Below are 8,789 nucleotides of genomic sequence, written 5' to 3' on the forward strand. Positions count from 1 at the left end.
GCTCCTTCTCTGTTCATTCACCAGATATCTTCCTGAAGGAAAACCAGTGAGTGGGGAGGAAATAATTCACACTCAGACCTTGACTCTCCGGGACTCTGTAGGAATTTGTCCAGACCTGAGCAAAAGGAACCACCCTGCTTAGCCCATGGTTTGGAAATGTCCTCGGGAACCTGCAATAGGCTGATGTTTGTTCTGTGGTGTGAGGGAGCTGCACAATGGGAGCCAGAAGCAAATCAGCTAAGGATGGTTTATTCCCATTACAACCATTCTCTAAATTATGCTGTCAGCTGTGACTGCAACAAACTGGTCTTTCCTTTCTAATCCATCTGCTTTTCAGACTTCAGGATTTGTCAGTAGTAGTAGAGCTTGGTCTTGGTGTGGTTCTTCTCTTCCAAACTGTCTCGTTAATGCAATGGTGTGAGCACAACCTGGTGCTGTTCCTTGTGGCACTGAATGTGACACCTCAACTCTGCTGGTGTCCAAAGCGGGGCTGGCTTTTGTGACCATAATGTGCTCCAGAACATTATGGGGCACCAGCTGGAAACCTCGTGTGAGCTCTCAAGCACTTCTGGGGTCTTCCGTGTAACACAGCTGAAGTTCAGTTCCTCAGCTAGCTATGGTGTGCAGCCTCTGAAACCATGTCTGCTCTCCCTGGACACTGCCCAAATATTTTGGGAGCTCAGTATTCTTGGTGGTTTGTGAAACTCTCTCCATCAGACTTGGTTGGTGTTCTTGGTGTACTTCTGTGAAGAGCTGATATCAGTTGTGTAGAGCGTCTCTGTGGGATGACACAATCTGTGCTGCTGGATCAGATAATCCATCCACGACTGCATCTTCCATCTGCATTTAACTGTGCAAGGCTCCCCTGGCTCTGAGGGGTCTGTGCTCCTTCTCAAACCATCACCATTTACTACAAGGTGATGGAATTTTCTGCCAAAACCCAGAACCTGCCTCTGCTCTTGCGCTTCCAAGCACGCTGAAGTTTAATAAAAGAAGAGTCAGTTGCTCTCTTGGAGCCTCTTTCGTGGGAGGAGGAGACAGAGGAGGACATGTGTTTGCCACGTGATGGACAAGTGTTCTCAACAGATTTTGGGCTTCCCCAGTGTGAGGGACAAACATTGGTGGTGAGATCTGTGCTGGCTGGCCTCTCAGTGTTATTGCTGCTGAGCTAAGTGACCTTTCTTTACTCTGCCAACACTTGGGGCACCGTGTATTTTGATTCCAGACTACTGGAGTTCAGAGAAAATAGCATCTTTTATGGGGTTTGTAGGATTTACTGACATTGTTGCAACTGGCCTGCAAAGCTGCTGTTATCCTATTTCTCAGATGTTTCTGGGATCACTGTCTTAGCTTTAAGCACAGTCACCAGCTGGGTTAGAAATTGGTAACACCTGAGTACACAGAAGGCAGGGAAATGCTGAGATGGGAGAAAATGTCACGGGCCTGATCCCGCTTGGTCTGGGATGTAAGCCAGTTCCAGTGGGGGTGAGCTGCTTGCAGGATCAAGTCCTGAGCTGTCCAAGAGCATGTGCAAAGCTTTGAAGGGGCGCTGGTGTGGGCTGTTCTGTTCCAGGGTGGCTGCGGGGTTTGTGCTGTGGGGTTGTGCTCCAGGCAACGCTACCAGTGAGGATCACAGGGAAAATCTGCCTGCAGAACTGTGGGTGTACCTGGGCCTGCAGAGTGTGAGGCTGAGCAAACACCCCCTCTGTCCAAGCAAAACATGTCAATCACTTGGAAATTTTAATTTTTTTAAAATAAACCATTCCTTTTCTTCACATCCTCTTGCGCAGAGGAGCTCAGGGCAGCAATATTGGCTGGAGACCTTATGGCTGCGCAGTGGACAACCATAAAGCAGTGAGCTCATTGAAGTTTGGGCAGCAGTGGAGGTGGTAAGTAAAGCTTTGTCAGGACTATAAATCTAAAACCCTGTGGATTTTCCCAGCCCTGGAATGCCTGCTGGATGCTCTGGGCTGGGTGGTGCCATCAGCACTCTTTGCAGTCCCCAAGGAGCTGCACGAGGAGATGGGTGCTGGCCACAGCCCTCGCAGCACATCCCTGCTCTCAGCCTTCCTTCTGAGCTTGGCCCAGCTCTGTGTTCTGTTTCAGGTCTCTCTGCAGGGCCCCAAGTACATCAGCCCTTTAAGGGTTCATTCGTTAAGGCCCCGAGAGCCTTAGCCTAATTCTGCTTTCTGATCTTTTGGCAATTGTAGAATAACAGGAAATTTTGAAGTAGAGCTGCTGTTCTCCTGGTAAATAAGAGTGCAGGCAGTTGAGTTAGATCAGTGTCATTTCCTCTGTTTCCCTGCATCCAAAAGGACAGCAGGCAGATCCCTTTTTCAGGCTGGGGAATTAACCTCATTGTGCCAAGCTCAGGGCTTGACACGTCTGTGTTGTAAGAACTTGACAAGCGCCCCTGTCTTAGCAGCATCAAGCCCTTGCTTTTTGACTTGTATTGAGGGGAAAACAGGGCCCCACTTTGGACCAGTGGGGATGATAGCTGTTCGTTGTCATGTGCTTTATTTGAGGGGTCTCTCCTCTGGCTCAGACCCTCCTGGAGCCTGGATGAGAAGCACCTGCTGTGTTTGCAGGTGCCAGAAGGACTCTTTGGGCTGAAGTGGATTTCACCTACGTGGTCTGTGTATCCTCTGGCAACAAACCCCCCAGTTAATCAGGCTTTTCCTCACCCTGTCCTGCAGTGGGTGGATGTTTGGCAGCAGGCTGTGCTTTACACACCCCTGACCCTGGAAGCTGATGGGAGCTGCAGCACTTTGGGATTGAGTTGTTATTGTCTAACTGGCCGTGTTGATTGGTTTTTCTTGGACCCTCAATCAGCTGCAGCGTTTGATGTGTAGATGACTTCGGTTTGCTTTGAAAAAATGGATGTTTTGAATTACCTATTATCTTGCACAAAGTGAAACTATTTGCCCAGCCCCGTGGTTGCCTTAGAGACTTGCTGCAAACAACAGATAGAAGCATGAGCTTAATGTGAGGAATGTCCAGAGGACAAGCACGCGAGTGTTGAAACCAGAAAAATGAAACAACAGGATTGCAACATCTGTCAAAGGGTAGGAGGCTTTGAAATATTTCAATTCTCTTGTATACTGCTTACAGGCTTTTGGAACCTTAGGTCAGCACCTGGCATTTGTGTTCCTTCCTGAAGGACCTTAAGTGTTTCAGTCCACATTTAATCCATCTCTTCGCCTCAGACTGCCTTGTTTGAAGGCAGGAAAAATCTGCTTGTTTCAGGCAACATGGGGAAAAAATTAGTTCTTAGCATTTGGGAAATAGAAACCCAAACCCTGGAGTTCAGCCTTGGATTTCACTTGAAATCATGGTTTCTAAAACTGTAATTGCTTTAGTAGTTTAATTATTTGTATGTACAATTAAAGATCAGAGTTGCTGTTTAACTTTCATTTAAAAACAGTTAAAAGTGGTGATCTAGCACATCCTGCAAGTTTACAGAAACAGGGTTTGTTGTATAGGCTTGTAAACCAATTATTAAAACATCTGTGAATCATTTGATGCTACATGTTGCAAACAGAATATTAATGGATACAACAGTGTGTGGGCAACTTAGGATCCCACTCCTTTAATAAACTTTGCCTAGATGCAACTTTTATGTTCATGCATTTCCCTACATCTCTAGAGAATTCCCCACAGAATCTAGGATCTGCTGGCAAAAATCTATTGAAGTGGAGCCTTAGGTGTTGGGTTTTTAAAAAATTTTCTTTTAAAGGCACCAGAAAGGAGATTTTTTTTTTTTTTCTCTGAGCCATAATAGGGATGGTACATAACCTTCTGCTTATTTGTGTATGTGTAAAGTTGTATTTTTCTGCTGGATTCCATGATTAAAGCAGTTGTAGTAGCTGTTACTCTCCACCTAATGAGAATTTTGGGGTTTTCAATCCAAGTTAATTCTGCAGGCTCTTGCTCTTCCATCCCCACTGATCTCAGTGCCCTAGTTTCCTGTTGTATGCTTTGTTTTCTTGTCTTTCATTCCATTTTAAGTGTAGGTTACTTCTCATGAACGTCAGGACAAGAAGTTTCTGGGCTTCACTGGGGGAGGAAATCAATGGTTCAACTTGTATCTCAAGGCAAATAATTGATACCTGTGGAATAATTTCACAGGTATTATGAATATTCTGGATTTTGAGCTTAAAGGCCTTCAGAGTAATTCACATGGTGAATAATTGGTGCCAAACAACAAAAAATTGGATTTTTCTTCTGAGCAATTTTGTTTTTCTGTGTATTAGGGGCAGTGATCTGGTTATTGTTATATGACATGCTGGACCTTCAAAATGAAGTGAAGGTTTGTTGTGTTGTCAAGGCATCCAGTCACTGGTTAGGAAAGAGAGCAAAGCAAATCAAGTTCTAGAGTCAGGAAGTTTTTTGTTACTGCAGAGGCCTGTCTATGCTTGAGGGTCTGTCCTGTGCAAAGCCAAATTGCTTTTTATTTCATCAGTGCTGCTGCAAAACTCTGGAGTCCTGTTGGCACACAAATGATTGATGTTTTCAAACTGAATTTCGTCTGCCCTCTGTAAATAATGGCTGTGCCCTTGCAGATGAGAACAGAGAGGTCTGACTTCCCCCTGCCCTGACCCACCTGATTTCAAGTGGGATTTCACAGAATGTGTGTCCTGGAACCATCAGGGCTTGGAACTGCCGCAGTGCAGGGGCAGCACCTCCAAATGTGCTTGGGCCACACAGGGTCTGAAAGGAGCTGAAGCCTGTGGAGTTCCTTCCCTGCAAGTGGAATTCCAGCACGTTTTGCTGACTATGAAACACTCCCTGCCCTGCCAGCACTCAGATGGGAGGTTGTGTACCTCTTGTGTGAGGTTTTATGCCCAGCTCTGTCCAGAGCTGCCCACTGGGATCCCTCAGCACTGTTTCTACAGCAGTGCTCCTGCTCAGTGATTCCTCACTGAATTAATTATCTCTGGGGGAAATGGCCCTGAGGCATCCTGGTGGAACATCCTGTGGCCCTGCAGCATCAGCTTTCATGTGCAGGATTTAGAATTGTAGAATGGTTTGGGTTGGAAGGGATCTAGAGCTCACCCAGCTCCAGCCCCCTGCCAGGGGCAGGGACACCTTCCTGCTGCCCTATCCCCAGTGGATCTCTGTTTTTATGAGCACCATTCCATCCAGCCCTTCCCTGATAACAAGTGAGAATTCAGTGAATTACTGCACAGATGCAGAGCTCTTGTTTTGAGAGTCAAAGTAATCAGACAAATGCAGAGCTGCTGCAGTGGAAAATAATAATATTAAAAAAACCCCAAACCAAACAGATGTTTGGTCTGTTCTGTTTCCTGCTGCTTCCCAGATGCAATGTTTTCTTATAGGATACTCATCTTGGAAATCTTTGACATGTGCACACCTTTTTTTTTTTTTTTGCATAAGGAGTGAGCATGTGAGCTAATCCCTTACATTAAAAAAAAAAACAAACCTAAACAACCAACTTCACTATAATTTATGTGAGACAATTTTGTATGTACATGTGCCTTGTTTCTTGAGAGAGAGAAAACAAGACCACCTGGTAAGCAAACATTTTAAAACATTGAATTCAAACATCTCTGTACGTGTGTGGTCATAGATAATATCCTTTAAAAGCTCCAGAGGCCTCTGTATGCATATATTTAAATAAGAAACAAACTGACATTCAAGTCAGGAAAACTTCATAAATCCAAGAGTGGTGTTAACCTGCCACACTCTGTGTTTTGTGACTATGCACTTAAAACCATAGGCAAGAGTCTGCTATGATGTGAAAACCAATTGAAAGGCAGCACCATGCTGTTATAAAATCTTGAATTTGTCCAGTCAACAATGGAGATTTTTTTTTTTAAACTCTTAATTTCAGTCTTAAACTCACTGAATTACAGAAAGTTTATGGGAAAAAAAAAAAAAAACCCAGCACAACTCATCATAAATCTCTAACCCATCTACTCTTGGCAGGAGAGCTGGAAACCTGCGTCTAGCAGAGAGGATCCCCGAGAGAGAGCTGGAGAGAGCACGGCCAGCACAAAGGTACCACTCAGGGAACTTCAATTTCCTGCCCAACCCCAGGCATGGCACAGCCAGTCAGCCTGGAACTGGGCATTCTGCCTGAGATGCTTTCCTCAATGAGTTATGTGGCATTCACATTCTCTGAAAAAATCCCTTCACCCAGGGTTTTTCTCCTGGGAAGCTGAGCAGCCTCAGAAAAAAGGAAAACAATTCTTATCTCATTTGCTTCTCCTGTGTTTTGCTGCTTTGGAATGTGTTTGGAGATTGTTTATCCACAGGTGATTGTTTCATTGCATTCTGCTGTGAATTGTTTTGACTCTTTGGCCAATCAAGGCCAACCAGTGTCAGGACTCTGGAGAGAGCCACGAGTTTTCATTATTATCTTTTTAGCCTTCTATAAGTATCCTTTCTGTATTCTTTAGTATAGTTCAGTTTAGTATTCTTTAATATAATATAGTATCATAAAGTAATAAATGAGCCTTCTGAGAACAGGGAGTGAGATTCATCATTCCTGCTTTGGTTGGGACATTTCCCAGCAAACCCAATAGAGTTAGAGGATGGCAGCCCCACCCAGCAGGCTTCTCTGGAAGGCTTTTCAGACCTGAGGCCACCTTTGTGTCAGGCAGGCTGTTGGAGCTGTGTATCCATACATGTGCCAGTCTTTTCTGCACCCCCATGAGTGCAGAGTGCATGAATGAATTGCAGACACCATTCATACGTGGTACAAATTCATAAATGGGAGAGCAGCTGAAAAAAAAAAAAAAAGAGGGAGAAACATGAATGGCTCAAAGAGCTAAATACTACACTAAAAAAAAATAAAAAGGAAGTTGATTCAACCTCAGGGCAGAAGAGAGCAATGAACTGTGGGTTTTGCACGCTTCCTTAGCTCGCTGTGCTCAGAGGATTGCATGGCTGCCCGAGCAAATGCCACATCAGAGGAGCTATCTGTGCTCTACATGACATCTCCCCCAGCACAGCACACGTGCACGGCCCAGTCACGGGGCTGGGCTCCCTCAGACGTGTTTGCTGCTGGCCCAGCTACAAGAAGCACAGCATTGGTGCCTATTTTTGTGGGATTTAAAGCTGTACAACACTCCCTTCCCCTGCCTCTGTGCACATAATTTTTTTTTTTTTTTGCATTAGGAGCGAGCATGTGAGCTAATTCTTTATGTGAAAAAACCCAACCGACTTCACTGTAATTTATGTGAGACAATTTTGTGTGTACATGTGCCTTGTTTTACTTTAAGTAAAGTAATATTTACTTTAATTTTACTACCCTGCCTCAGCTCTTTTGTGTTTGAGGAGAATTCTTCAGTCACTGTATTTTCTTTCTCCTACTGCTCCCTATTTCCCTGCCCCTGTTTTCTCCAGTATCCATTCTTCCGGCATCTCTGTTTGGTTTACAAATTGTGAAAGCCTCGGAGTGCTCAGATGTTTCTATTCATACCTAGTGACCTTTTCATTCATCTCTTTCACTCCCCTGATCAAGCAAGTCACTGTAGCCTCTTGGTGCCTTGCTCCATAATGTGTTTTATTGCCCACTGGGCATTGGGCTGCTGTTATTTCCACATTTACAAGTGGATAATTGTCCCCATCCCAAAATTTATATGTCTTTCTGCTTTCAGATTTTATAGGATATATCTTGCCTGTAAATGTGTCATTACAGTTTGGGATTTTTTTTTTATTAAGACCTTTCAAAATCATCCAATTCATGTAGAGTGGCTTGTGGCCTTCCAGGGTTGTGCTGGAGCCTTTGGAATCTCATCTTGTTCCTGAGTGGATTCTTAAAAAGTGATTTCTTTTGCTGGATTATTCTTCCCACCCCTGCTCAGAGGCATGGCAGTAGCAGAAGGTTTCTGCCCCAGCCTTGAGCCTCTGCAGATGTGAAAAGAAGAATTTCCACGGCCGCCCATTCCTTTCCCATATTAGTAACCCCCCTTCTCCAGGGACCCTGCCCCTGCCCTTGGAGAACAGTGCTGTGCACTGGGGAGCTGTGCAGAAGGAAAAATGGCATTACAGTGCTTGATTTTTTCCGGATGTGCTTTATTAGGTGAAGCCCTGACTGGCTTGATGATTGAGGAATCACCAGGGTGAAAGTGGAATTTCATCCTCTGCTCCTTGTGTCAGCACCCAGCATCTTCCATGGGCTGCTTTTCACCGTGGCAAAGGACCGTGTTGAGCGAGCACCACCTGAAAATGATGAGCCAAAGTCGTTCCTGACTCTCTTGCAACTCAAAGCACACTGCAGGGGCTGTCCTGGAAACAACCACCAGTTCACCAAGCTGTGTTTAAAACAGTGGAGTACAGACAATATATTCCATCTATCCCATAATTCAGTATATCAGCAGGGAAAAGTGAGTACAAAGTGTACAGAGTGAATTTATTTACTTTAATTTTAGTACCCTTGCTTGGCATTTAATGCAAAAATGGTAATAAAACCGTGGATGTGGGGTGGGGTTTTTTTCCAGACAGAGATTTGGCAGTAAATTTTTGCTGTATCTCTTAACTGGCTTGTCCCATAAAACTGTGTTTCAGGTTTATTCCTCGGACGTGAGCTGCCACTCTGATGCACGTGAGATGGAGCTCCCTGACCCACCTCAAACCTGGATCAGGAGAGACATCTTGCACCAGCAGCACTTGTTAGGCACTGCTAAGGGGCTACTTCAGCTGCCAGCTCAGAAATCAAGTTATTTTTGGTACAGCTCCCTGAATGGTGCAGCTCATAATTCAATGAATTAATATTAATATTTTATTAAAGCAAATATTTTAATATTTGCTTAATATTTAAT

The sequence above is a fragment of the Motacilla alba genome, chromosome 1A, assembly GCF_015832195.1.
Source record: "Motacilla alba alba isolate MOTALB_02 chromosome 1A, Motacilla_alba_V1.0_pri, whole genome shotgun sequence".
Classification (NCBI taxonomy): domain Eukaryota; kingdom Metazoa; phylum Chordata; class Aves; order Passeriformes; family Motacillidae; genus Motacilla; species Motacilla alba.